General features: G+C 45.4%; 1 protein-coding gene across 2 annotated transcripts in view; it reads left to right on the top strand.

The window, feature by feature from the left end:
• The window catches only part of LOC146206079 (dual specificity calcium/calmodulin-dependent 3',5'-cyclic nucleotide phosphodiesterase 1A-like), a 563,618-nt gene that overhangs the window by 110,838 nt on the left and 429,075 nt on the right, over nt 1-23,705 (top strand). The window lies entirely within an intron of this gene.

Genomic DNA, 23,705 nt, shown 5'->3' with positions numbered 1-23,705 from the left:
AAACTTTTGCTCCACATTGGAAGTATAGCTGTGCTCTAATCAATATGTTCATAATAGCTTCTTGTAGTAAATTGAGTACCGTGTTGTGTCCCATTTATCTCTTCCGTCCTGTATAATTCCTGTTTACAACAAACCGATTGTCCATCAACCTCCCATAATCCTCATCTCACTTGTTAAAAAAAAAAAAAAAAAAAAAAAAAAAAAGAGAAATGGGATGCGCGCACTCAGTACAGCTTTGCGGGTCGAAAGCGAAAAAGAAACTGAGGGGCGTCCTTTGAAATGGACGAAGATCGGCAACGTCGTGTCCAGCGCGAGCGGGAAGCCTCTTGCTTTTCATTCACGTGAATCGTATCCTTCATCTCTCTTCCGACAGAGCAACAGGGCAGGTGCAATGCCTGAATATGGAGGAGCTAAAAGGTGAAGGAGATAAAAGATGAGCCAGAAAGAAAACAAAAACACGTTTTATTTCTTTCTGAACGCTGTCGTGGCACTGCTTCGAGAAAAAGCTCCCTTTATTTGTTCGACGTCTGGAGGAGAAAGAAAAAAAAAAAAACGCGCGTTTGTAGCTGACTCGGCTAGTTGCAGCGATTTGCTTGGGCCTTGCTCATATACACTGCACGTGCCATGAGGTTGTTCAACGTTAATTGTACATTAGACGCTAGGCGTCGTCACCTTTTAGCAAGTGTTTGAAATATCAGTTCTATGCATGTTCTCCCGGTATCTCACCCGACATCTTTCAAATCTGAAACAGGTCTGCACGTGCGGCCGTAAGAAAGCAGCAAAATAAGCTTGATCTCAAAACCACGTTCAGGCTCGCTGGTTTTAGTTTTGAAACAGACGCTTTTTTTTTCACTGAGAAACTTAAGATCATAGTGGGTAGCGTACTGAGGATGGAACATTTCACGCCAGGCTGTTAATCATTCAGAGAAATTATTTCCAAGATTTTCGAAAGGAAGGCGACATTCGTTCCGAAATTACTCAAATTTATTTTATAAACAAGAGAATTATGTTTCTGGTTCATCGTTGTCGATCATAAAAGAGGAAATTATTTATTTTTTTCTATAGGCGCGTTCATAATTTTCCTTTTTTTTTTTTTTTTTTTTTTGCGTGGCTTATAGTTCGAGTCCTGGTTATCCATCGCGTTGCAAATTTTGCCGCCATAACATTTTCCGAACCGAGTTAAGTGGAGAAATATGGGAGAGGCCTTCGCCCTGCAGTGGGTATAGTCAGACTTATGATGATGATGATGATGATGATGAACATTTTCCCATATTTTAGCTTCATTTTGCTCCAACGACGATTTTATTTGCCTCTATATCTTTTTGTATTTTAACATCGTCATTGCCGCGTAGTACAATAAAAAGTTTTTCCTTGCTTTTTTTTTTTTTTTTTTTTTTTTTTTTTTAAAGACTGCCTACTGTAATCTCGTTGACGCGTTGTTTTGGGGCGGCATTTTTAGGTTTGTCTCCTTATTGAAGCCACTGTACTGAATTGAGCCATTCGAACAACTGTAAGTGTTCATGAATACAAATGCATTTTTCAATATGTCTTATTTATTGTCGTTCATAAACTCTACGCAGATTTTTTTTATTTTTTTGTTGCCATCTGTTAGAACTTCAGTACGTACACATTTTGAGCGACGCATTTCTCGGTGCATTCTACTGGTTTTAGCTAGTGGCACGGACAGAGGCATATTATTTTATATTATTTTTGGGTAGCCTCACCATAATATATGTCAACTGAATGGCAGATGCAGTATTTGACGCCGTGGTTGGTGTAGTGTATTCGTGAACCGGCAGTGAAGAACATGAAACATGACAGCCAACGCATGGAACTAACCGCGTTTATTCAATTATATGTACATAACTATAGCCTCCTGGTGGTGTTCACATTGAAATAGAAACAAGAACTAAATATACAGCAGTTGGCAGCACGCAAGCAATATATTGTTTGCCGGTTCTGCTACAAAAGGCTGGAAAGTGGCACAGAGCCGGGAATATGGAATGGAAAATAAATCTTATGAAATACGGCTCCAGTTTCACCAAATTGTACCCACGACTCCTTGCGCAAGATCTGTTCGTGATTGGCTGGCGGCAGCTGACCATGCCGGAAAACCAGCGTTTTCTTGGCTGCAGTGGATTGGCTCTTGCAGAACAAGGTTACCGGAGTCGATGCCGCCCACGACATGGGTTCGTTATTTTCCCAACATTGCAGTTAGCGCTCAGCTCCTGAAACAAGAAAGTAGAGGACCGAAAAAGTGTTCAATGCAACTTCCCCCTCTCTCTGTCGCGAACCGATATAGCTACCGCTGCAATAGCGCCGAGCCGTGGCAGTCTTGCGCAAGCAGCAGTTAGCGCGTGTCATGTATCGCTCAGTTACTATGCCACACACCCAGCGGAAAGAATGGACACATCAGCGGGCAGCGTATACGACGCGCATGCGCACACCATGTATAGTAGCGATACCAGTTTCTCCGGTTTCTACCAGTTTTTTACCAGTTTTTACCAGTTTCTCCGGGCTTATGCGGCACGCCGGCATTGTTCATTGCTAAAGCCTCTGGAACATTCCCAGAGGAGACATGCGTTTGCAGAGGTCTTTTAGTTAAGCGCAAGATATGTCCTTCGTGGTTATTTTGAGAATTCTACTCCATCGGCGTGGCTTCTGCATTTCTTGGTCTGGCTTTCTGATACCACGGTGTTCTGGCCGGGTGGGGACAGCAGTTGCTGTCACCCTACAGGGATTTGGAATCCTAGAACTGCGAATTGAGAAACTCTAAAAAAAAAAAAAAAAAGAAAAAAAACGAATGGAAGAAAGTTCGTTAAATTACTAATGTCGCAATACGAAAACTGAGAAGAGAGGGTTGGCATTATCGTAGTTTTCCAAGTTGAAAAAAAAAAGTTAATGAGGCCAGCTACTTTCCACACAGGTTGTGCGGATTTGGCGTGCGGATTAATCCAGAACCAAGTTAGGAAATACGGCTGTTTTTCGTGAGTTTGTAGGAAAGAAAAAAAAAAGCAGTTTAGACATAACCCTCATTTCGACACTTCTTTTTCCTCTTCTGACTTTTTTTTTTTTCCAAGCCTCTAGTTTTAAATCCCCTGCAGCCTATTGTTTTTTCTTTTGTCAAACACCGGTTGCGAAATCTGCCGTATCAAACCTCAATAGGATTTGGTTAATCTTTCTTGAGCCTTTCCGTCTGCGGCAGGACTACTTCTGGAAGGCAACGGTAGAAAGCAATATCGAAGCTTAGGCTTGTGTTCCAAACGAGAACTGCCTTTCAAGGCACCATTGGTCACCGTCCGACCCGGTAAGCCCATGTTTTTCCATGCGCCTCAGGCAGAAAGGCTGAGCTGTACAGCCCAAATAAACGGCAGTGAGAATTTCGCCGTTCCATTGTGCGAATCAACGGCAGGGTTTATATTTGCAGCATAATTTTGATCGTTTATAGTTACGCTCAGGGGAAGCGAAATGAAATCAGCTGCAGGGGTACGCGCCTAGGTTCGCTCGTGCAATACTTGTATTTCACTTGTACGTCATAAGCAGTGGCAAAAATGGCCAGTTGTGATGAGGTGTAACAAATGAAGGTAAAGATTACAGCACCCAGCGCCCCCCGGTCAAATTTCAGGTACAGCCCGAACAAAAGAAAGTGCTTGACGCATTTGAATTTATGCTGCGATTTCGATGAAGTTCTCAAATATAGCAGCGGACGTTTATGTTTGCAGCATACTCAGCGCGGTAGGCACGTAAAATACAGATAAGTTTCACCGCTGCCCGGCTGCTGGGCGTTTGCTCGCACGTTTCGCACCATGTTCTTTACGTGCTTCTTTCTATACTTTCGCTTTTTAGGGCAGTGAGACGATCCGGAGGACGTTTCACCAAAGTGAGCAGCCGCCAAAGTGTGCATGTATTCAAGATTCCTTACTATCAAGTTACCTTCGTGCGCGCGTCAATGTCGGAACGTCCGCGGAACGTCCGCATTAAGCGGGCGAAGAGAGCAGCATGCATTGCGCTTTGGTGTTGACAAGAGTGCGCAAAGAGCGCACGCCATGGCATGAAAACTGTCTTTAGTGTCGTTTCGTGATGATTTAGTCTATGACAGTGAGTCAGCAGCCAATGAAAACTAAGCTCAGTAGTACTTGCGAGCGGGCTAGTTGGCTATACGACTCCGACGACCTCCGGCGCTGCATGGTTATACACCAATACAATACACACACAAGAGAATTAAACGAAGACGTTAACACAGATGATGCGCTGCGAGCGCATCATCTGTGTTAACGTCCTGGTTTAATTCCCTTGTGTGTGTATTATTTTTTGCGTATAACCATGCAGCGCCGGAGGTTGTCGGAGAAAACTAAGCACTCTGCCTTTGAGGAAGCCGATTATTCATACGTGAACGAGAATATTACTAAAGAAGAAAGGCTTTTCCATGTCCTCGCATTCGTTTCCTGTGAGCAAATACAATGCACTCTGGAAAGGCAATCACCGCAAGAATATTACATTCGTTCACGACGCGAGCAGGCACACGCAGACGCAATAGTCGCACAAGAGTCACAAAAGAGGTCATCCTCTTTTGTGACCGTGGCACAAAAGAGCTCGGAATGAACTCACTTCGAAGCTGGACGATGGGTCTTCGGATATACTCGACAAGCCGCCAAAGCAGCCGGTATGATAAAGGCAAAGAGATTACATAAAGGGCGATCAAAGAAAATTAATTAGGCCGACAAGGAGGACATGATGGACATTCAAAGCGCACTTCTATTTGCTATTCGGCACACTATTTTGTTTTTTCGTAGAAGAGACGCTTACCTTAGAGTTGATGAAGGCCTTGCAGGAACATCCTGCTGCGCCTTGTATTCAAGACATTCGCGATGAGCTGCTCTACAAACTTTTCCCGGGGGCGTCGCAGTGAATGCAAGGACGCCTTTCTCCGGAGCATGAAATTATAGTCATATAGGGGTGACCGAAGCGATGTCGATCGACTGCAGTGTCCAAGGAACTGTCAATGCGCACCTCGAGAACGGTGGGAGATGATCAAAACCGCACACCGTGATCCAGGAACGTGTAACCAAGGAACGCCTCAAACAAACTATTGAATTAGTTTCTCGTCAACCTTCGCGTCCTCATCGAGCATTCGCTACTGGCTGCAAATATTGTGCTTGATTAGGTAATCAAGAGGACTTGGATAGATTTGATACTCCATCGGGAAGAACACAGAGAGGAGTGGACAGATTATCGTGAGTGTGTTCAGTTAGGGCGGACGTCTTACAGCACGCACGACTCGAAAATATTATTATTTCAGCGCAGAAAGCAACGCGAAGGGCAAGCGGCGATTCTCTATTATTTATCAAGGCCTACATGTTTAACAAAGCCATGGTGTCGTCCTGCACATTTTGAAGCAGGGCTTCTTACATTCTGGAAGCTAATGGATTTCTTCCAGAGGACATGTAAGCCGCGGAGACAATGTATATGCTTATTCGAGAATAAACATGGACTGTCTAGCCTGACTTTGATAGTCGGCATCGCTGACCTTAACTACTTAAACATAGCAGCTATTGCCTCTTATCGTAGCAGTGACACTAGAATCGTAATTCTAGTGTCACTGCTATGAAATCAAGCTTATCACTGCCACTACTGTCTCAACGTAGAAATATATTCCGTCTTTGTCTATTTCATAAGATCTACTATAATAACCCCATCCTTAAGAGAAAATTCATTACGCCTCCTTGCACATGTCTGCTCGGATCGATCACCGTCATAAGGTTGGTATTCCTTCGTGCCAAACAATTCACTTCTACAACTCATTCATCCCCAGCACATCGGCACAATGGAATCGCCTTCCCCCATCGGTTGTTGAAGTGAGTGACCATTCTGCGTTTAAATCTGCTTTAGCTAATCTGATGTTAACATAGAACATTGAATTCTCCCACACTGCCATTTGTTTATTGTTTTTAGTTCATCTGCTGTCTTTATAAACTTTTTTTCTCTTTTTGCCCCCGAATCGTGCTGCTGATTACGTGTATGATGGTATATTTCAGCAACTTTGTTTCCTGCCTGCTAGTAAAATTGTTTGTTTTGCTCACGTGGTATATTTTATGTGCTTATACAATTCGCTCATACATCTATGTCAATAGCTAATAATTTGTGTTCTTATTTTGCTGTAACTTGCTTATGTGTTTCAGCCATACTACTGTTCAAATTTGTTTTAATACTGATTGCTGTTCTTTTCCTTTTTTTTTTTTCTTTCTTTTATTGTACCCCACTCCCCTCTGTAATGCCCTCGGGCCCTGAGGGTACTGAAATAAATAAATAAAAATAAATAAACTAAGTTTGCTTTGAGCAGTTGCGCGGTATATGTTTTGTTTGCTCTTCAATGCATGTTCTCGGCCGCGTGTCAGGGCCGCCGTCGCCAGCACTGCCCAGTGGCACACAGCATCGATGGCGCATTAAAAAAGATAAAAGCGAAACATGTGCTCGTCTCCCGACCTCCTTTTTCTCTTTTTGTGATGCCACTAGTATCACACGGTAAGTATGCGGTAGGGTTCCCATATCAATGAATCTTCGTCGTTGCGGAGGTTAAATATCACGCGGCGGCACATGACAGCTGTCAGCCACTGATAAACAACTCGAAAACGGAAGCAACCAGACAAGACGTCAGGATACAAGAGAGAAGGAGTGTGAAAGAAAAATCCGCAGAGCAATGCGGCCACAACAAAGGCTAATGGGGCCGGATAGCAGACCGGGTAAGGTTCCCCACGGCGTATAATCGGTCCCACCGCCGTGACCGGAGGACACCGGAGGCTGTCACAAACAGAGCAGCCGCGCCGCTGCCAGGCCGCCTCCTCTTCTGGATCGCCGCCGAAGAGACGAACGGCCGGCCCAAGATACGTTGAAAGGTGCGCGCCATTATCGGGCGCGACAGTTTCCGTGGCCCGGTCGATGCCGCGCGCCTAGTGGAGCCTGGTCCACCCTGAAATAGAAAATGCCACGACCATGCATTCGGTGCGCGGGCTCGGACAACATGTCACTGCCGCGCAGACCTTCCGGCACACCTCTTTTCGAGACGCGGCAATCACGGACGACGAGCCATCCTGTGATAAAGAAGACGCCGCGTATGCTTTGGAGCGCTAAACTCTTCCTTCGGCTTTTCGTACTGGAACCTCGGTGGCTCTATCGCCTCCAGTTGTGTAAAATAAAAGGGTTAGCTCCTGACGCGACGCAGATTGTATTGTTCGCCGCAACCAGCCTTTGTTTTCATGCGCTGGCGTTGTGCGAGACTACTGTTTCGTCCGATCGTCCGAGAGTAATTATTGTGGAGCACGGTCGTACGGCGAGTCCCTAGATCTCCATTACGTTGTCATTTGTTAACTGCGTTTGGCGGGATCGCTGTACATGTGCTATCGCGCTTGAAACGAAGCTAGATTACAGAATCGGCCCCCTCGTTCTTTGTTTCTCTCGTTCTGCTGTCGTCGTTGCGACCTCGAGCTTTCAAAGCCGTGACTACGAACAACGCTGATTGCTCTTGCTTTCAGCCAATCACAATGACTCGTCAAGCGATGCGCGCGTAAACGCGTTCCGTGCTTCGCTAACCGCGACGCCAGTGCAACGCGATATTTGCGTCAGAGAAGGATATAGCGAAGGAAGATGGCGCCGCCTAATTGAAATTCCACGCGCAGTTTTGCTGCATCGTGATTGCTTTCTGCACCTGAGTGGATGTAGCAGAGGGAGTCGGAAACACCATGCTCGGAAACAGCAGCGCACGTGTGCTCGCGAAGAAAGTAAAGAAAGCAAGCCCCGGCGACTAACAGCAGTCGTCAGCCAGCGCTTGTGGAGCGTGTGCATATGTGCTTCCGTCCGTGTGCATATGTGCGTTGCTGTTTGCAAATGTGTGCAGCCAATTATAGCCTGCCAATGTGTATTAGGCAGCGGATATAGCCAACCCGTTTTGTTTTTATTCTGTTTGCGAAAACACCATGCAGCCACGTTGCACATGTTTACGTCTTACGAAACAATTTGTGTTGCTGCTTTTCTTTGGAGAGTAAACTGATTAGGGTTAGAGTGCGGGCTAGTACATATATTAATAGCAGTTGCACCCAGTAAATGTCAGGTGGAAGTTCGGCGCTTGTGTGTCTACCTTTCTTCGTCTATTTTCCTGTGATGCGTTTGGAGAATATGCGTCTATGAAAGGGATGCCAGAGGGAAAGAACTAATAATAAGTTACGCTGGTGGTGATTATTGATCGAATATTTGGGGGAATCCCCGAAAGTAGATTAGTTTTATAATAAGGAGTACTTACTCATTGACATTCCCCCAAGCGCAGCCATACGGCTACAAAGGAAAGCTATACAGCTTTCTCAGAAACTTGCTTTCCTTCCTTTTTTCTTTTATCTAAGAAGTATTCTTTTGATTCGTGCTTACGTGTACCACGCAGTATCCGCCTCCTCCCTCTTCGTTTGATGAAAAAAAGTTACCATAGACCTCTCACGAAAGAATTTCTGACTAGGTATCCTAGTACGGCAGCAAACACCGTGAGGAGTGCGCATCAAGAACATTATTTCTTCCGCGTTTTCCAGCGGCGCAGGCCACTGCAGGGCCATATTTCTATCTTGCACTGTGTTCTCGGCTGAAAACCTCTCCAACATTCACAAACCGTCCTAATTCATCGTTAAAAGAAGCAGTTGGTCCACGCGTTCCTGGCACGACTTTCTCTTTTTGTAGCCTTCACAATTTTTGAATTTGCTGTTCAAGTCAACAAGGAACGCGTCACGCACCAGAATCAGATCGGCGAGGACTGAGAATTTATTTTATGCTGTTTACTTGCTCGTCGCCAGTGGCCTAGCTTGGTCGTATTGTTTAGCCCTTCAGAGTTTTTCTGGCGCAGTTTAGTAGACTCAGAGTCTGAAAATAAGGGAGGTCACAATTACTAAAAAGTATAAACGAACAAAAAAAGTTCAGCTGCCAGCCCAGAAAGGCAGACACATGACAATTTTACGGTTATGTTCTGGTAATTAAAACATTGTTAACCGTTATAGACTCACCACCAACATTGAAGAATGGATATAAATTGTTTAATTGCGAAGCTTTAGTGCTAATACTAGACGAGGGACAAAAGAAAGAATGTACGTGGAATATATTCATCGGCGCTGCTACCACCGTTTTTTCTACATAGAGCGCATTTAAGGAGAGAGGCTAGTGTGCGCTAAGAGGGGCAGTTGAGGCACACATGTAGTGAAGCCATACTTTTCAGCTTTTCACAGAGATGGTAAGAGGTGTCACTATCGCTACGATCAGACAGAATTTCTATATGATAAAGCGCTAACCGCATGAGGCGACAATTCGCGGTGACATGCCGCGCGACGGGCTGAGGGCCACCAAAGCATTGCCGCTCGTCGCTGTCGCTCAGTTTTTGAAAACTTCGCGTGTCGCCCGGAAGTGGCTCGCGAGGAAGCCAATCGCAGAAGGCTTTGCGGTGCTCAACTTCCGTTCTGGCTTTTTGTTTTGCTTGTGCGTGTGAAGTTTGTTTTCCTAGTCCGGTTTGGCCGAAGAACCTGGTGCCTGCACGCGCTCATTTCGTCTGATCCGTGTATATATTTTATTTATTTATTTATTTATTTATTTATTTATTTATTTATTTATTTATTTATTTATTTATTTATTTATTTATTTATTTATTTATTTATTTATTTATTTATTTATTTATTTATTGAATCCTCAAAGGCCCCATTTAAGGGGTATTACATGAGGGGTGGCCTTGGAGTACGGCGGTTACAATAAAAAATGTCTTTCGATGGCAGTCTTGAAATGATGAATGTCGGTTAGTGAGGCGATGTGGTCGGGAAGGTCGTTCCAATCCAGGGCAGTGCGGAGAAAAAATGACTTTTGGAATGTTGTCGTATGGGCGCGCTGGGGGTAGACGGCATTGGAGTGGAGATGACGAGATGACCAATGGGCTAGCCGGATGAACACGTTGTTAGGTGGCAAGCTGTGATAAAACTTATGATAAAGAGAAAGGCGAGCTAGTTTCCGGCGTAAAGCTAGATTGTGAAGTTCAAGTTTGGATTTTATTACGGTAACACTGGTGCGATAGGAGTAATCTGAAAGAATGAAACGTGAAGCTCGATTTTGAGGAGATTCCAGTAAATTGATCAGATTAGTTTGGTGAGGATCGAATATAGCTTGAGCGTACTCAAGTTTAGGTCTGACAAGCGAAGTGTAAGCAATTAGTTTGACAGAAGAGGGAGCTAATGAAATGTTGCGGCGTAAGTAGCCAAGAACGCGACAAGCGGAGTTGGTTATATGAGAAATATGACTGGACCAAGATAGGTCACTGGAGATATGAATACCTAGATATTTGATATATGAGTGCATCGAGACAGTTCAGTAAAAGCTTGGAACGGTAGTAAAAAAAAAAAAAAGAAAGAAGGCTAGTGTGGCTAGGTATTGTTAATTTTCGAAAGGAGCAGGAGAAAGTCACTGCTTGCAATGCAAGTGGGCATCGCAGTGTAGTAGCGCACCGCTACGCTGTGACCCTTTAAAATGCGATGCGTTACAAGAAATTTCGTCAGTGTTTTATCGTACTCCATGCTGTTTAGTGTTAGAAACGGGATATAGCTTAACTGCACTCCCCTTGACCGAATGACGAGGCGGCGGTAAAAGAGCAACGCTGAAAACGCGGCTCTCTGTCGCTGAGCCCCGTCGCTCCGTGCGGTATGCACCAGCGACAACGACAGGCGTTGGCGACGGCGTCGCGCGACTGATCGCTAGTAGTTGCGCCTCATGCGGTTACCGCTTAAATCCCTAGCAGTATCCGAGCCTTTTCATTCATGCTCCTGTCCACAAACTTCGTGTCCTCAAATCTCGCCCTGCACCTGACACAAAAAGAAAACGGCAAAACAAGATTTGCCAATAGGTTGTTATTACATTTACTTTGAAACCCGCTTCCTTGTACTGTGGCTGCTCCCGCCAAAGTGGCCAGGGAATTCTAAAACAGCCGCCCACTGGATGAAGGCTGCAGGTCCAACCATTGGAGCCAACTACTATATACATGGCAGTATCGAGGAAACCGACGACCTCAGCACTCATTCAGCACGACTCCAGGACGCACGGCTGTGTCTGCATGGTTGTTAAACTTCCACAGGAACTGCCAGTCAGTAACTGTGAAATCTAAAATAGCAGCCGTGTTAATCGACGCCTGTACACCGTCGTGGCCGCTGCCAAAATCTCACTTCATTAAAATGCACTCGAAGATAACTTGGGAGGCGCCGCGCAGGGCTACCCCATAGAAAAGCTTCGTACGACTGCGCCATGTTTATCTCAGGTCAAAATCAAAGTGATTTGAATTGTTGTGCCGCTGCTTCGTCATCGGCATAATATCACGAAGCGGTTACGACAGACATGGACTCGGCGTCGACGACAGATAGAGAGGCTGGCATGGAACGTAACGGTTTGTTTATTGGACAACTATCGGCCACGAAAAGATAAAAATAAAAATCGGAGTCAGAGATAGCTCTATGCATTGCCGTCAGTCGACGGGATCGCACTTGACGTGGCCGCTTTCAGCAATATATTCATGCACGACTGGGGAATTTCTAAACTGCGCGCTTAGATTGGCGAGAACATTTCTGTACTTGGAACCGGCCGCACACTGTGATGCTATTTCCAGAGCTGGCAAGATAGCTCTAGTAAGGTTAATCACCGAGCAGAGGGAGCAAAAAAAAAAAAAAAAAGAAAGAAAAGATAAATTCGTGCATACTGGCTGGTTTAGACAAAGAACATTCTTGAAAGAGTGGACAGGAGAAATCATCGTCGCCATCTTTTCGCAGCCAGACAAAGATGCCCTGGCGCTTCACTGCATGCAGGGTTCCTAAATAAGGAGTTCTGCTGCGTTCTAGAAGCTTCAAATCTCCACTTCTGTAAACTACTAAAGACCACCAGGGTTCTCCAAGCATTGATTTTGGCAATTACCGTCGCATATTAACTTCTTTTTTTTGCCAAAATCTGGGAACCCGAAGGCCGTGCATGCGGTCGCCTTAATTATAACGACAAAATAGGGAAAATACTCTTGCATATAAAGCTTGATCTCCTTACGTACAAATTTTGAGGAAACCTCGAGTGTGTATTATGCTCCTAAATAGCACTTTACATCGAGCACCAGCGGCAATTATCAGCTCTCTCAATGACTCATGAACGCCGATGCGGTGGATGACTTTGCCACTGAACTCTTACAGATGCAAGTACACGTTCCCTTTTATCACATTTTGCTTGACCCTACCGCAGTGGCTCGGTGGTTATACGGCGCTCTCGACTGCTTTTTCCGAGGAAGCGGGTTTGATTCCGGCCACACTGACCACGTTTCGATCGAGGCGAAAAGCGAGGCGCCTGTATACGTGCGTCAGGGCACGTTTCAGAACTCGATGTGGTCGACATTGCCAGAACCGTCCACTACGGCGTTCCTCATAGCCGATGTCACTTTGCTACGTTAAACAGCTCTGTATAAATCAAATCAAACCAAACGACAGCATACGCAACAAAAACAATTACTAATAATAATTTGAATGCAGAAGTAATGCATTTGCTTCCCCTACGTAGTAATGCATTTTGCTTCATCTTTTGAAGGTGGTGTTAATAAGCGGGCGATATATGAAAGGGAGTGATTGCGAAAGTTGAAACGCCGCGCGTTCTGCTCAAGCCTACCTGACAAATATGCCATATTTTCTTTTTCTTTTTACATAAACGTACACTTGTCATTTGGGTACACAGAGTTCAACGCGGTTAAAAGTGCAACGCCAACATTACCCTTCAAATGAATGCATTATTTTAGAGACGCATTCGCTATTCTCAATGCATATAATTAGTAGTAGTATTTGTTTAGAAGCCTACAGTTGGCTCATGGTTTCACTTCATTTCGTTAACTAGTACGTTCTCTAGCAAATGTGCTGTACTTCAGACGGACTCAATGTATCCAGTTGAGCACTTTTCTTTTATTATTAAACCAAGCCTACATTGCACACAATGTGTTTGCAGTTCTTGATTTTTTGAACAATATTTGCTGCTCGCCCTCCCTTGCCGAATGCATATAGTACGTTTGAGAGTGTTTCAGTCACTACACGTGGCGTGAAAGTAGAGAACACACTAGTGGTCGTCAAAGATGACACGAATGTGAACAATAGCTGAACACACCAGCCAATTTCCCTAAGATTAAGGTTATCACGCGCTCAGTAACGATCTTGCATTCAATGGAGAGCGCTCGAAAGACCTTATCATTCAAGCTTGGTTGAAAGTGCTGCTAGCGCTGAAATGCGCATCCCCTTTGATGATGGTCAAGAAACATTAAGAAACCCGGGCCCTGCAAACGGTCCGCATTTACCTCCGATTGTTACCGGCCGGCGCTGACGCTTCGCCGGGGTTTCAGGCTGTACGCACTTCCGCGTCTTGTCGTCGTCAGCGCACTCGCTCTGCCTCACGGGCCCTGCTCCCATCTCGGGGCTCTAGGACATGCCCTCGTCTCTCGATAAATGCTTTTCACCCATCCATCCATCACGGGCCGTAGCTGTCGGATATGTCCTCGGCGTCGCCCTCTCGTTTCTTGTGCGGTGAAACGTTCGGCCTGGTCTATATTTTGCGGCAATAGAGAAATTTCCAAAGGAAAGTCTTACCCAAGTGCAGGCCTTCTTTCCTCAGTAGACATGGCGCATATCCACAGTGGGGGATTGACGAGGGTTTAGTGCAGGTACAAGATATGACTAATTGAATAAGAATCAATGTTGGTGAAAAATTATTAGGAAAATATTGTTACGAAGAAGAAGATCGGCAGTGGCGCGAGAGGAGCCCTCGCGCTAGGTCGACCATTAAATCATCCTTCACCCTATCGCCATGTTGTGCTGTCCTCTTTGCTTGTCACCCCGTAACAATATATTGAGGTGGTAGGGATAGCAATCAATGGGATATAAATTGAAGTGAAAAATTTGTAAGTGAAATCAAGGCAGAGAATCGCTAACAAACAAATTTTCCGGTTGCAGTATTACACCTATCAAATATCTAATACACCGACTTTAGGACATGACCTGTGACTGTTGCACCAAAGGAGAGGAGGGGACAAGAATTTTTAACGGCAAGCCTAAGCGAGCGAGGGAAGTTTCCAAATAAATTCTTCCCTGGTGAGCATGTCTCCTGCAGAAAAGGATGTAATGATCTCTAGTTTCCACGTTACCGCATGACGCACAACAATTCGACGGCGCAAGCCTTCAAACGGAAGTCTTTATTCACTTCATCCTCTTCGGATACGGCCAGTGTATGAGTGCGCTGCACGCTCTCGTGTTGTGATTCGTCTTTATCGAGTCAAGTGATCCGGTAGCTGCGGACGGGGCGACTCTCGACGACCATCAAACGTCAATAATGTGCTCCATTCATCCGGATACATAATCAGTCACACCGCAAAAACGTCTATAAGTCACCGCCAAAGATGGTTCTTACTTCAGGAGAGTGTACATTACGAAATCAACAACACATTCGTGGATATATTTTTGCTGGAGCATAGAAGAAATGAAGACTCATGCGTTTTGTTTTTGCTATCTTTTTCAAAATGTTTTGCATGCTCCAATTGCACAGACCACTAATTACACCAGCTAGATGCCCCACGCCTTCGAATAGTCGGTGAGATGACCCATTGCGTTCTTTATCCTGCCAAGAAAAAGAATGTTTCACCACTTTTTTTATTAATAGACAAGGCTTTAAATTCTCTCTTTTTGTCGGCCAATTAATGCCTTAATATTAAAGTAACTTTTCTTTTCTTTCATTCTATCATCTGTTTTTCATTACTTCCCTAATCAGTGGCCCAAACGCAGCCACGTTCATGCTATCGCCTGCTTCATACACTTGCGGTGGCTTATCATAATAATAGAATATAACATAAAAAAAAAGAGTATATACCAACCCAGGGTCGAATTTTATACATGCCGTTTTTCCGATCCTTGCAACAGCCATCGGTAAGCCGAGGTTTTAATAGCAGCAAGAAATATTGCTTGCGAGCTACCAAGCCCCACATCGCAGATAGTAGCTATCAATCCTAAAGAAGTAAAAGAATTGAATTGATGAAAGAATAGTTACAAAATTTTACCCTCGAATATAAACTACGAAGGGATGCAGTGTAAATTTCTACGCACCATAGCCATATCGCTTAGGTTTTCTTGTCTGCTGTTTTGTTACTCTGTTCACCCTGTCTAAGAATTTTCCGAAGAAATAGCTTTCTTTTGAGGAAGACCTGAATTTGACAGGCCTGGATCAACTGTAGCAGAACGCGATCGCAGCTGGCGCGTCCAAAAGATTGCTTCAGGGCTGGCCAATGTTCTTTGGGAAAGAGTCCCCATGTTGCTGTCTTTCTGGCCTCTACACAACGCGCTGTCCGCCCCGAACAATTTATTGCGCGTTTGACAGAGATGCGCAGACTTCACGGTAGAACACAGTCATGTGTGTGATGTATGTAACGCTATGAACGCGCATGTCCGTCGGAGCTTTGTCATCTGAAATCGCTGCACAGCTGCGCTCAGCAAGTGGTAAAAAATCTCCTACCTGAACAGAGCTATTGCGTAGAAAATGCGCATGTATCGAACCTGCCTAATCTGGTGTATATTTCCCTGCCGCACCTTTTCAAGCCGATGTGCTGTTTCGTGTACATCGACTATATTTTTTTATTATAAATATCGCTTTAAATTTCTAACTATTTCGAGAAGAGTAAGCGGAGAAAAGCGCCCGACCGCCTATACGTTTAGAAAGCCAATTTTTCGGTCGAGTTGCATTCCAGTCTTATCATGCGCCTCAACGACTTACCTCAGAATAACAGCTTGAGGGGCGAGTTGGTGCTGCATAGTACCCAGAAATGCGGCGCGACGAACACAATCACGTGAATAGAATCACCTTCGTGCGCCTGTGTTGTGTTTTCTATTCACGTGATTGTGTTCGTTGCGCCGTATTTCTGGGTACTATGCATCATCGACTTACCGCGCGTTGTATTGCTTGGGACATATATTATGGTGAGGCAGCCCAAAAATAATAAAAATTAATATGCCTCTGCCCGTGCCAATAAGTGTAACGGGTTGTGAAAATAAGCGAGAAGAGTCAAAATTTGATACAATCGCAAAAGGAATGTATTATGCTGTTCGTGTGAATTTCGCATTTTCTGTGCCGCTATTGCAGATGCTCTTACTTGCCTCTCGCTGTGATGGCCGTAGTGATCGCGCGGACGATTCTCACGTCGAAATTGCCATGTCTACCCGACTACCAATTAAATCGACGCGATTTCTAGCTTCTAGAATTGTGGACGGTAGAGACTACAGCGGCTGCACCCATTACGACGGTATCCAAGAACCCCGTCCGATGTCACCTGTAGTGGCGGGTGCATTCCGACCCTTCAAGCTAGAAAATCCGGCTTCGTGGGTCATATGGCGCGACATTGGTAGCGCGCATTCCTACCTTTTCAAAAGACATGCAGAATTTTTTGGGCGGGCAAAGATAAGTGGTGACAGAAAGGAAATTAATATTTATTTGGCTGCGCAGTCGAACGCTTCCGTTGATTCGAACTTAGCATTATTTGAACTAGCTTTTTCTTCAAGGCTAAGTCGCATGAACGGGCGCAAATTTTATATTTAGCAGCTTATATAGCAGGCTATTCGAACCGTGTTTCGAACTCTGAAGCATTTGGGATACCGCGGTGTCATTGGAATATTATGGAGGTCATGGACTACAATAAAAGAAAAACAAAGGAAGTAAGAACAAGCTTTTACGCGTGGATATAAAGAAAAAGTCTGGCAGTGGGGGCGTTTATCTGTGACCTGATGAATTGATTCCAGCCGAGGGCACTGCGGAAGTCTGCTAGGGGGACCAAAATCCATCAGCCGCCCGGTGTGTGAAATTAAAGCCTCGGTCATACCACTATGGGGAGCGTGCAGGAGAGCAAAATAGAGAGAAAAAAAAAGAAAGGGTCATGGAAATAAGCGCACGAAAGAAAAAGAGAAAAGTGAAGATAGTGAAAGGACGCGGGCGAGCTAAACGCGAACCAGCCAGGGAGGCTGCTCGTAAATCATGTTGGACGTGGAGCGAAGACAGGCGGCGTACACCAGAAATGGGAATTCCTTCCGCATTCCAGCGGATCGTTTGAGGACGAAAGGCCACGCATAGATCCGGCTCTGCCGAAATGAAAACGTTCGCTCCTTGCTGGCTGCACTTCCTCTCCTAGGCGGGCCCATATGAAGTCCGGGATTTGAACTCGGCGACAGTTCGATATATCGCGCCGATACACTGGGTGGACGCTTTATTTTCGCGCTGGACGTGACGGGAGCGGAAGGCCGTTGTCCGCTCGGATCCCTCCCTCTGCACGTGTGAATGCACAGATACACCCGTACTTCGTACGGAGCGGAGCTGACGTGGCGAAATTGGGCTGGCTTCTGCGGGATTCCACGGCCGACGAGATACTCTGCCCCGCCAAGACACTGCAACGAGTCCTTTTCGGCGTATACTACTGGCGTTGTTGAGTGTATATGCGTCTTTATCTGTAGGTTCCACCGTTTTTGGTCGTTGCAACGCGCCTGGCTTCGACCTCGCGTCATTCAGCTCACAGTTTATTGGGGCGGTATGCTTTCGCCGTGTTTTCTTGAAAACAAATTTTGCCGAAAATACCAGACTGCGGTCAGAGCATTTTGAGACACTTAGTATCCCAAAATTAAAGGGATGGGCCCCGCTTAGTGGAGCACAATCATGCCACGATTGCGCAGAGCTCTCGGTGGTAAGGATATTGATGAAGCGGAGAGATGTCCCAGCATTTTTGGAGGTGTTCTGAGGGAAAGCTATGCCTTTTTAATATCAAGTACAGCTAGTGCATTAACTACGTATTTGCTGCTCATATATGTTGCTGCGTATATTTTACGAGACAAGCCAAGGAAGTCAATGCGCACAAAAAAGTGAGCGCACGAATTAGCTGCCAGCGGAATGACGGCACAGTGACGGCGACTAGACGGTTCTAATTAACGTCTTCACCGCGACGAGGCTCTGTTCATTAGACGACATACTAAAGTAAAAGTGCAGGAGCCGTTCCAATTAGTTGGCTGCGCAGCAGCTGTTATAGAGAAAGACCGTAATATCCTGACGGCAACTCAGGCAAGATATGGCTGCGGTGCAAACACGTGCAACGCAAAATGCAGTAGGCGGGGAAAATCGCAGGCACTGTACCGTGTAACCCGTTGGTTGGGAAACAGGACACGGCCATATTTGATGCCGGGCTACTGTGCCACCTAAGCAACTAAAGCGCAGCACCACTACGCCTGTAAGGCTATCCGGGGGTTCCGACTTCTTGGGCGTGGTTATGAATTTAAGAAGTTACATTAATGCGAACAAATACACCGGCACCTGCGACGCTTCTGATTACTTCATTTATGGGTAGGCAAGCTGACATTGAAATTTGTGTTTCACGAAATTAAGAGTTGGCGTTCCCACATTATAGGCACTTTTCGCGGGCCCAAGAGCACGTCACTCGTGCAAGCAAAGTTAGCTGTGGTTTAGCTTGTGGTTAAACCTTGAGTTACGCGTGAGCTATCTGCTTGGCTACGCTTAGGTTCGGCTTGAAAGTGAAGACATGACTTTTGCACATAGTAGTTTGCTCTACGGTTTCAGCTATATTTATGCCGTAGGGGGCACTTTGGACCACTAAAGTGCGATGAGACGAAAGCCTCTATCGCGCGGTGGTCCAAAGCCCTCCACTACGGCACCACATTCTCTCTGTTTTCACTCCCACCTTCGCGATGACGCGATAGCGTAAGCTACCAGCCAACATATAAAGCCCCGCTTTAACCGAGCAATATGAACGTGCCTGCGTGGCCTATGGATAACGGGAATGCAAGAGACTTGGCAGGCTGATTCTGATATCACCCTCCCATATAAAAGGAGAAGCCCGAGTTGGCAGCTCCTGCCAAACGTAATGTCAGGAAGTCTTACGTCCAGTTAGTGATCGGCCATGACAGCGGCCAGCTACCGCCTCCCACGACTTCCTCTTCTTTCTTCGCTCTTCGGAAAGGTACCGGACAAGTAAGAATGGACGAAAACAATTGGCAGCGAAAAGAGTTACGCTAGAGATTGGAAATCGCGCATTACAAGAGGTGGACGAGCTGAGAGTTCTTGGCCTGGATATTCATAAATCCGGCAAAGGAACAGAATGATTTCATAGGATCAAAAAAGCAGCTGCGACTTCCTTGCACTTGATAAAACGTATTTCGTCAAGGGGAGGAGGAGGGATTCTAGGATACTATACCAGGCCCAATTCTGAAGACTCACGAGGCGACAGTGGGCAGAGTTGGAAGCAATAAATAGGAACGCAATGCGCACAATAACTGCCTTTCCAAAACTTACCCCCATCCCTATTATTCAGGAATATATACTCAGCTCAACACATTGACAGAGCTCATTGAACAGCGAGAGGCAACAAGAAATATGAAACAAAAATATGTTATACCCATGGTATCCTAGACCAATGCAGTGACAAGGCAAACACCAACAATGGCTGACCCCCCTCCATGGGAGTTCACGACCATTACGACAAACAAAACGACTAAGCTACGTCGTAACAAAAGCCGGCGTCAAGCTCTCTGGTTGATGTACTCCCAGGAACCTGTATTTCGTATACAGACTCGTCGATTATAGAAAATGATGGCAGAACAGCAGCTAGCAGCCTGATCCACGAAGAGCTAAACGTACATAATGAATACGAAACAGAACATCCGGACCCGCTTCTGGTGGAACTTTATGCAATCCGCGATTCAATGAAGGCTATAAATAAAATAGAGTCCATAACAGAAGCCCACATCTATACAGACTGCTTAGCCGCCATAAAACAACTGAAAAGAGTGACAAAGACACTACATGCATGTAACCCAGCAGATCCATGCACTTAATAAGGAAACAAAGATGCACTTCCAAATAGACTGGACAAGATAATGCTGAGAACGCTGAGCAGAGAAAAATTGGCAACCTCGCACACCAAGTTACAAACACTAATACACCTCCTACTAAGCTAACTTTTGATGCCCGCTCCGTTGTCCCCATCCTAGCATCCTTTTTGCGGAAAGGTGCACGTGCTCTCATCCCGCCGTGTACTTACTCCCTCCCTAATAACTTAAATAAACTGGAGGAGGCATTCCTTAGAAGGATAAGGGCTGGGGTGACCCTTACCCCGTCGGTCAAGTGTCGATGGGACTTCCAAGACATAGGACCGACCACCTTTGCCCGAAATCTTCAACACCGGCTGCAGAGGTGGATGTTCGCCACCTGCTGTGGACAGTGCAGGGACGAAGGCGTTAAGAACGCGGATTCTCCGGAAGTGGGACCGTCGGCGACGAGGAAGTAGGAGTTCTCCAAATGGCAAACATCAGTGCCCCCCCCCCCCCCCCCCCAATGGGGAAGCACTTCAAAGAACCAAAAAAAAAAAAAAAAAAAATTGGCGTCTCCGAACGTGCGGTGAGGCGTCGCCACGAGCACTTGTAAAAAAATTATTTGCATGTTATAAGCTCTACGCAGAGCTTGTAAATGCAACTTGAATACTCACAACGACCGCCTCTACGGATATGTTGCATTGTTTCAGGGTTCCTTCAGCATTTCACGAAACAGTGAACGGAGCAGCATGTCGGCCGATATTTTTATAATCATATCTAGTAATTATAATCGAGTAATCGCATTTTTTTTCGCAAGTTCAAGTGTAATGGGCACCTGCTCCCAAATTAGATTTTGATATTATCATCGGTTGTGATTCCTTGTACGAAATTTTGAAGAATTACTCGCAGGTATTTTTGTGCTGGAAAACTATAAAAGTACCTGTCTTGAGGCTATAATATAATACTTAGGGAGAGGAATATTTGCTTTCGGCGGAAGCAAAATTTCCATAACTAGTAAGCCCACACACCCCTCAAGCATAATTTTGCCAGAATCAGAATAAGTGACGTGTGGAAGGGTTTTTGTACTGCGCACATTCCAGACCTCTACTATAGGTAATTCAAGATATTTGATGAAAGCTGTCGTGTACTTTACTTATTACAACTACTGAATGAGCATAGCAGTTATTATTATTTTTAAAATAATGTTGCGTCGTATGATTCATGCCCCGCAGTGGTGGCGCAGTGGTTAAGATGTCCGACTATATTATGCCGCAGTACCCGGGTTCGAATCCGACCACCGGCGGCTGCGTTTCGATGGAGACGCAACGGAGTGATGTCCGTGTGTTACGCGATGTCAGTGCACGTTAAAGATTCCCAGGTGGTCTAAATTTACTGAGTCCTACACTAAGGTATCTCTCATAACCAGAGTCGCTTTGGTACGGTAAATCCTACAAACCAAACCAAACCGTATGATTGATGAAGCCGAGTTTCCGGTTATCAAGGCGAATTTCGGTTTCGCTTCGCTGTTGTACAGTTGCTTTACTCAGTGTATTCAAAAATAGTCAGTTGTGAGAGAGGAGACTAAAGAGATTTCAATGCGACGTCAACTCGAAATGCTCCTAAAAACAAAAATCGAGAAGTTTTCCTTCAATACTTCCTCACTAAGGAGTATTAAGTTCAATCGGCCCAGCACTACTGACAGCCATTTTATTATTTTATTATTTTGTAGCAGAGGCTGTCGATAAGTCATGCAGATGGCGAGATATTGAACTAATTGGTCGAATGCGCGCCCACCGTCACGGCCGCATAGCAAAATACAGACGTCAGCAACACGCCACAACTTGCGTCATATACAAATTTAACACCGCCTGCAACGAACTTCCATACAATTGAAAAGTAAGACACGGTTTTTATTTGTTTCTTACTAAGTACTCCCTAGCCTATCCTGCCAAACCTGTGGTTGCCTTTTGGTGACTGAGGCGGTGGCGAGTGCGTAATCAGATTAAGAATCTGTTGAGATCCGATGCAGTGAAAAGAAAAGGCGAAATGGAAAAGAAGATGAAAGAAAAAAAAATGCTCGGCTGCTGCTTTGTCAAACCTAAAGCAAAACAAATTGCGTGCGGGATTTATTGCTGATACTTTTAGGCAGCGCTGTACGCACTCTGAATGGTTAGAATTTCTAGCCGTGAGGCGACGTATATTAAGTTAAATGAAGCGTGACGCACGGAACGCGAACGCAGTAGGACAGCGTTCTTACATAGGGATTTGTGGAACCCGTTGTGTCTGTCCTATTCTTTTTTTTTTATGTGTACCGCTCATTTTGCCTCCTTTGTCCCAATATACTGTACAGTATGCTTTATTAATGCATTAAATTATTCCTTTGAGATGGCCTTGGAGAGCTGAATAATTCTCGCCAAAAGAGCGCCGAGGAAAAAACCAGTGGCGTACAGACGTGTTTCTGAGAGAGCGTGGGTGCCGGTATCTGTGTCCCCGTGATTACTCCGCTATTGCGCGCCTTCCGGCTTTTTGGTTTTGACGCCCGCGGCGCTAGCGCACGCATCAGAGGCGGTGTTGTAACTCTGTGAAATAACAGAGATGCCACGCAGCAGTAAACTACGAATGAGCATCATAAAGAAATAGGTTTTACTTTACCATCTGGGTTAAAAATAACAGATAACGCGGAACAAGTCGGTCAGTCTGCTGAAGTTATAATGTGGAGTGTGGCACCTGTTGGGATGGAGCTTCGTCATTCGTATTCACAGATGGCGGCACATGCCCAAGCGCTTCTCACACGCCGTGGCCGCTTCTACTTCGTGGCTAAAGAGGAGGAGCCTCGGTGATCGTTGAGGTTCTTCGTGACTACAGCTCTGGAAACAATCATTACACTCTATATCACCAGAGCCCAGAATGAGCAACATTGAAGACGATATGACTGTCAATCGCTTACGGCGGTGGCTTGAAAGTGAGTAAAATTTTTATTCACGACAAACTGGATTCAGGTCAAACCTTTGCGCAGAAAGGTCGGTTACACTGACTGAAGAGAGGCTGTACATGTGTCTCCTGAAGGCCACCTGGTATGGTGATGACGTGGTAATGCCCTATGACTATGTGTCACACGTGAACGCACGAGAACAGAGCGGGGAAGGTATAGACATTCTCTTCCAGATTACGAGAGTTCTACACAATCATGTTGGACAAGACATTCTCTATTCGACTCAATAGAGAACAAATCGATGATTGCACATCAAATAGGCTATGTGCCACAATGTTCCGTCTTAGCCGCTTTACTATTCAGCTTTCATATCATTGGCTTAGATAGTGGGACAAATACCGCATATAGAGTTCGCGATTGACGAATTCATAACAATCTTGGGAATTAAGAACGTTTTTTGCAAGAAGCCTCACACGCACTGGAGAAGTAAGTCCACGAAGCAGGCCTATAGAACCGTCGCCACCGAAGTGCCGCTACATTCACGTGACGAAATATTATGAGAGGACTAATTAGCAAAATTATTCATCTTTCGAATTGGTATCAGGCTTTACGAGAAGTGGACGAGCTAGGGTCCTTGTGCTAGAGATACATGAGTAAGGTAGAGGAGCGCAATGGCTTCTTATTGCAAAGAAAACAGCAGCGACCATGTTGCAATTGATCAAACGCATCTAATCTTGGGGATGAATCGCGTGAACCGAGGTGGCTAGACGTCTTTTACGTTCAGTACTTCATTCCTGGGATACTATACCAGGCTAGGTTCCACCGACTGACGGCACTACATACAGCGGCTCTAGAAAAAAAAAAAT

The sequence above is a fragment of the Amblyomma maculatum genome, chromosome 1 (genome assembly GCF_055883805.1).
Source record: "Amblyomma maculatum isolate TAMU_Amacu chromosome 1, ASM5588380v1, whole genome shotgun sequence".
In the NCBI taxonomy this organism is placed as follows: domain Eukaryota; kingdom Metazoa; phylum Arthropoda; class Arachnida; order Ixodida; family Ixodidae; genus Amblyomma; species Amblyomma maculatum.
This window is presented reverse-complemented; position numbering and strand designations above follow the sequence as displayed.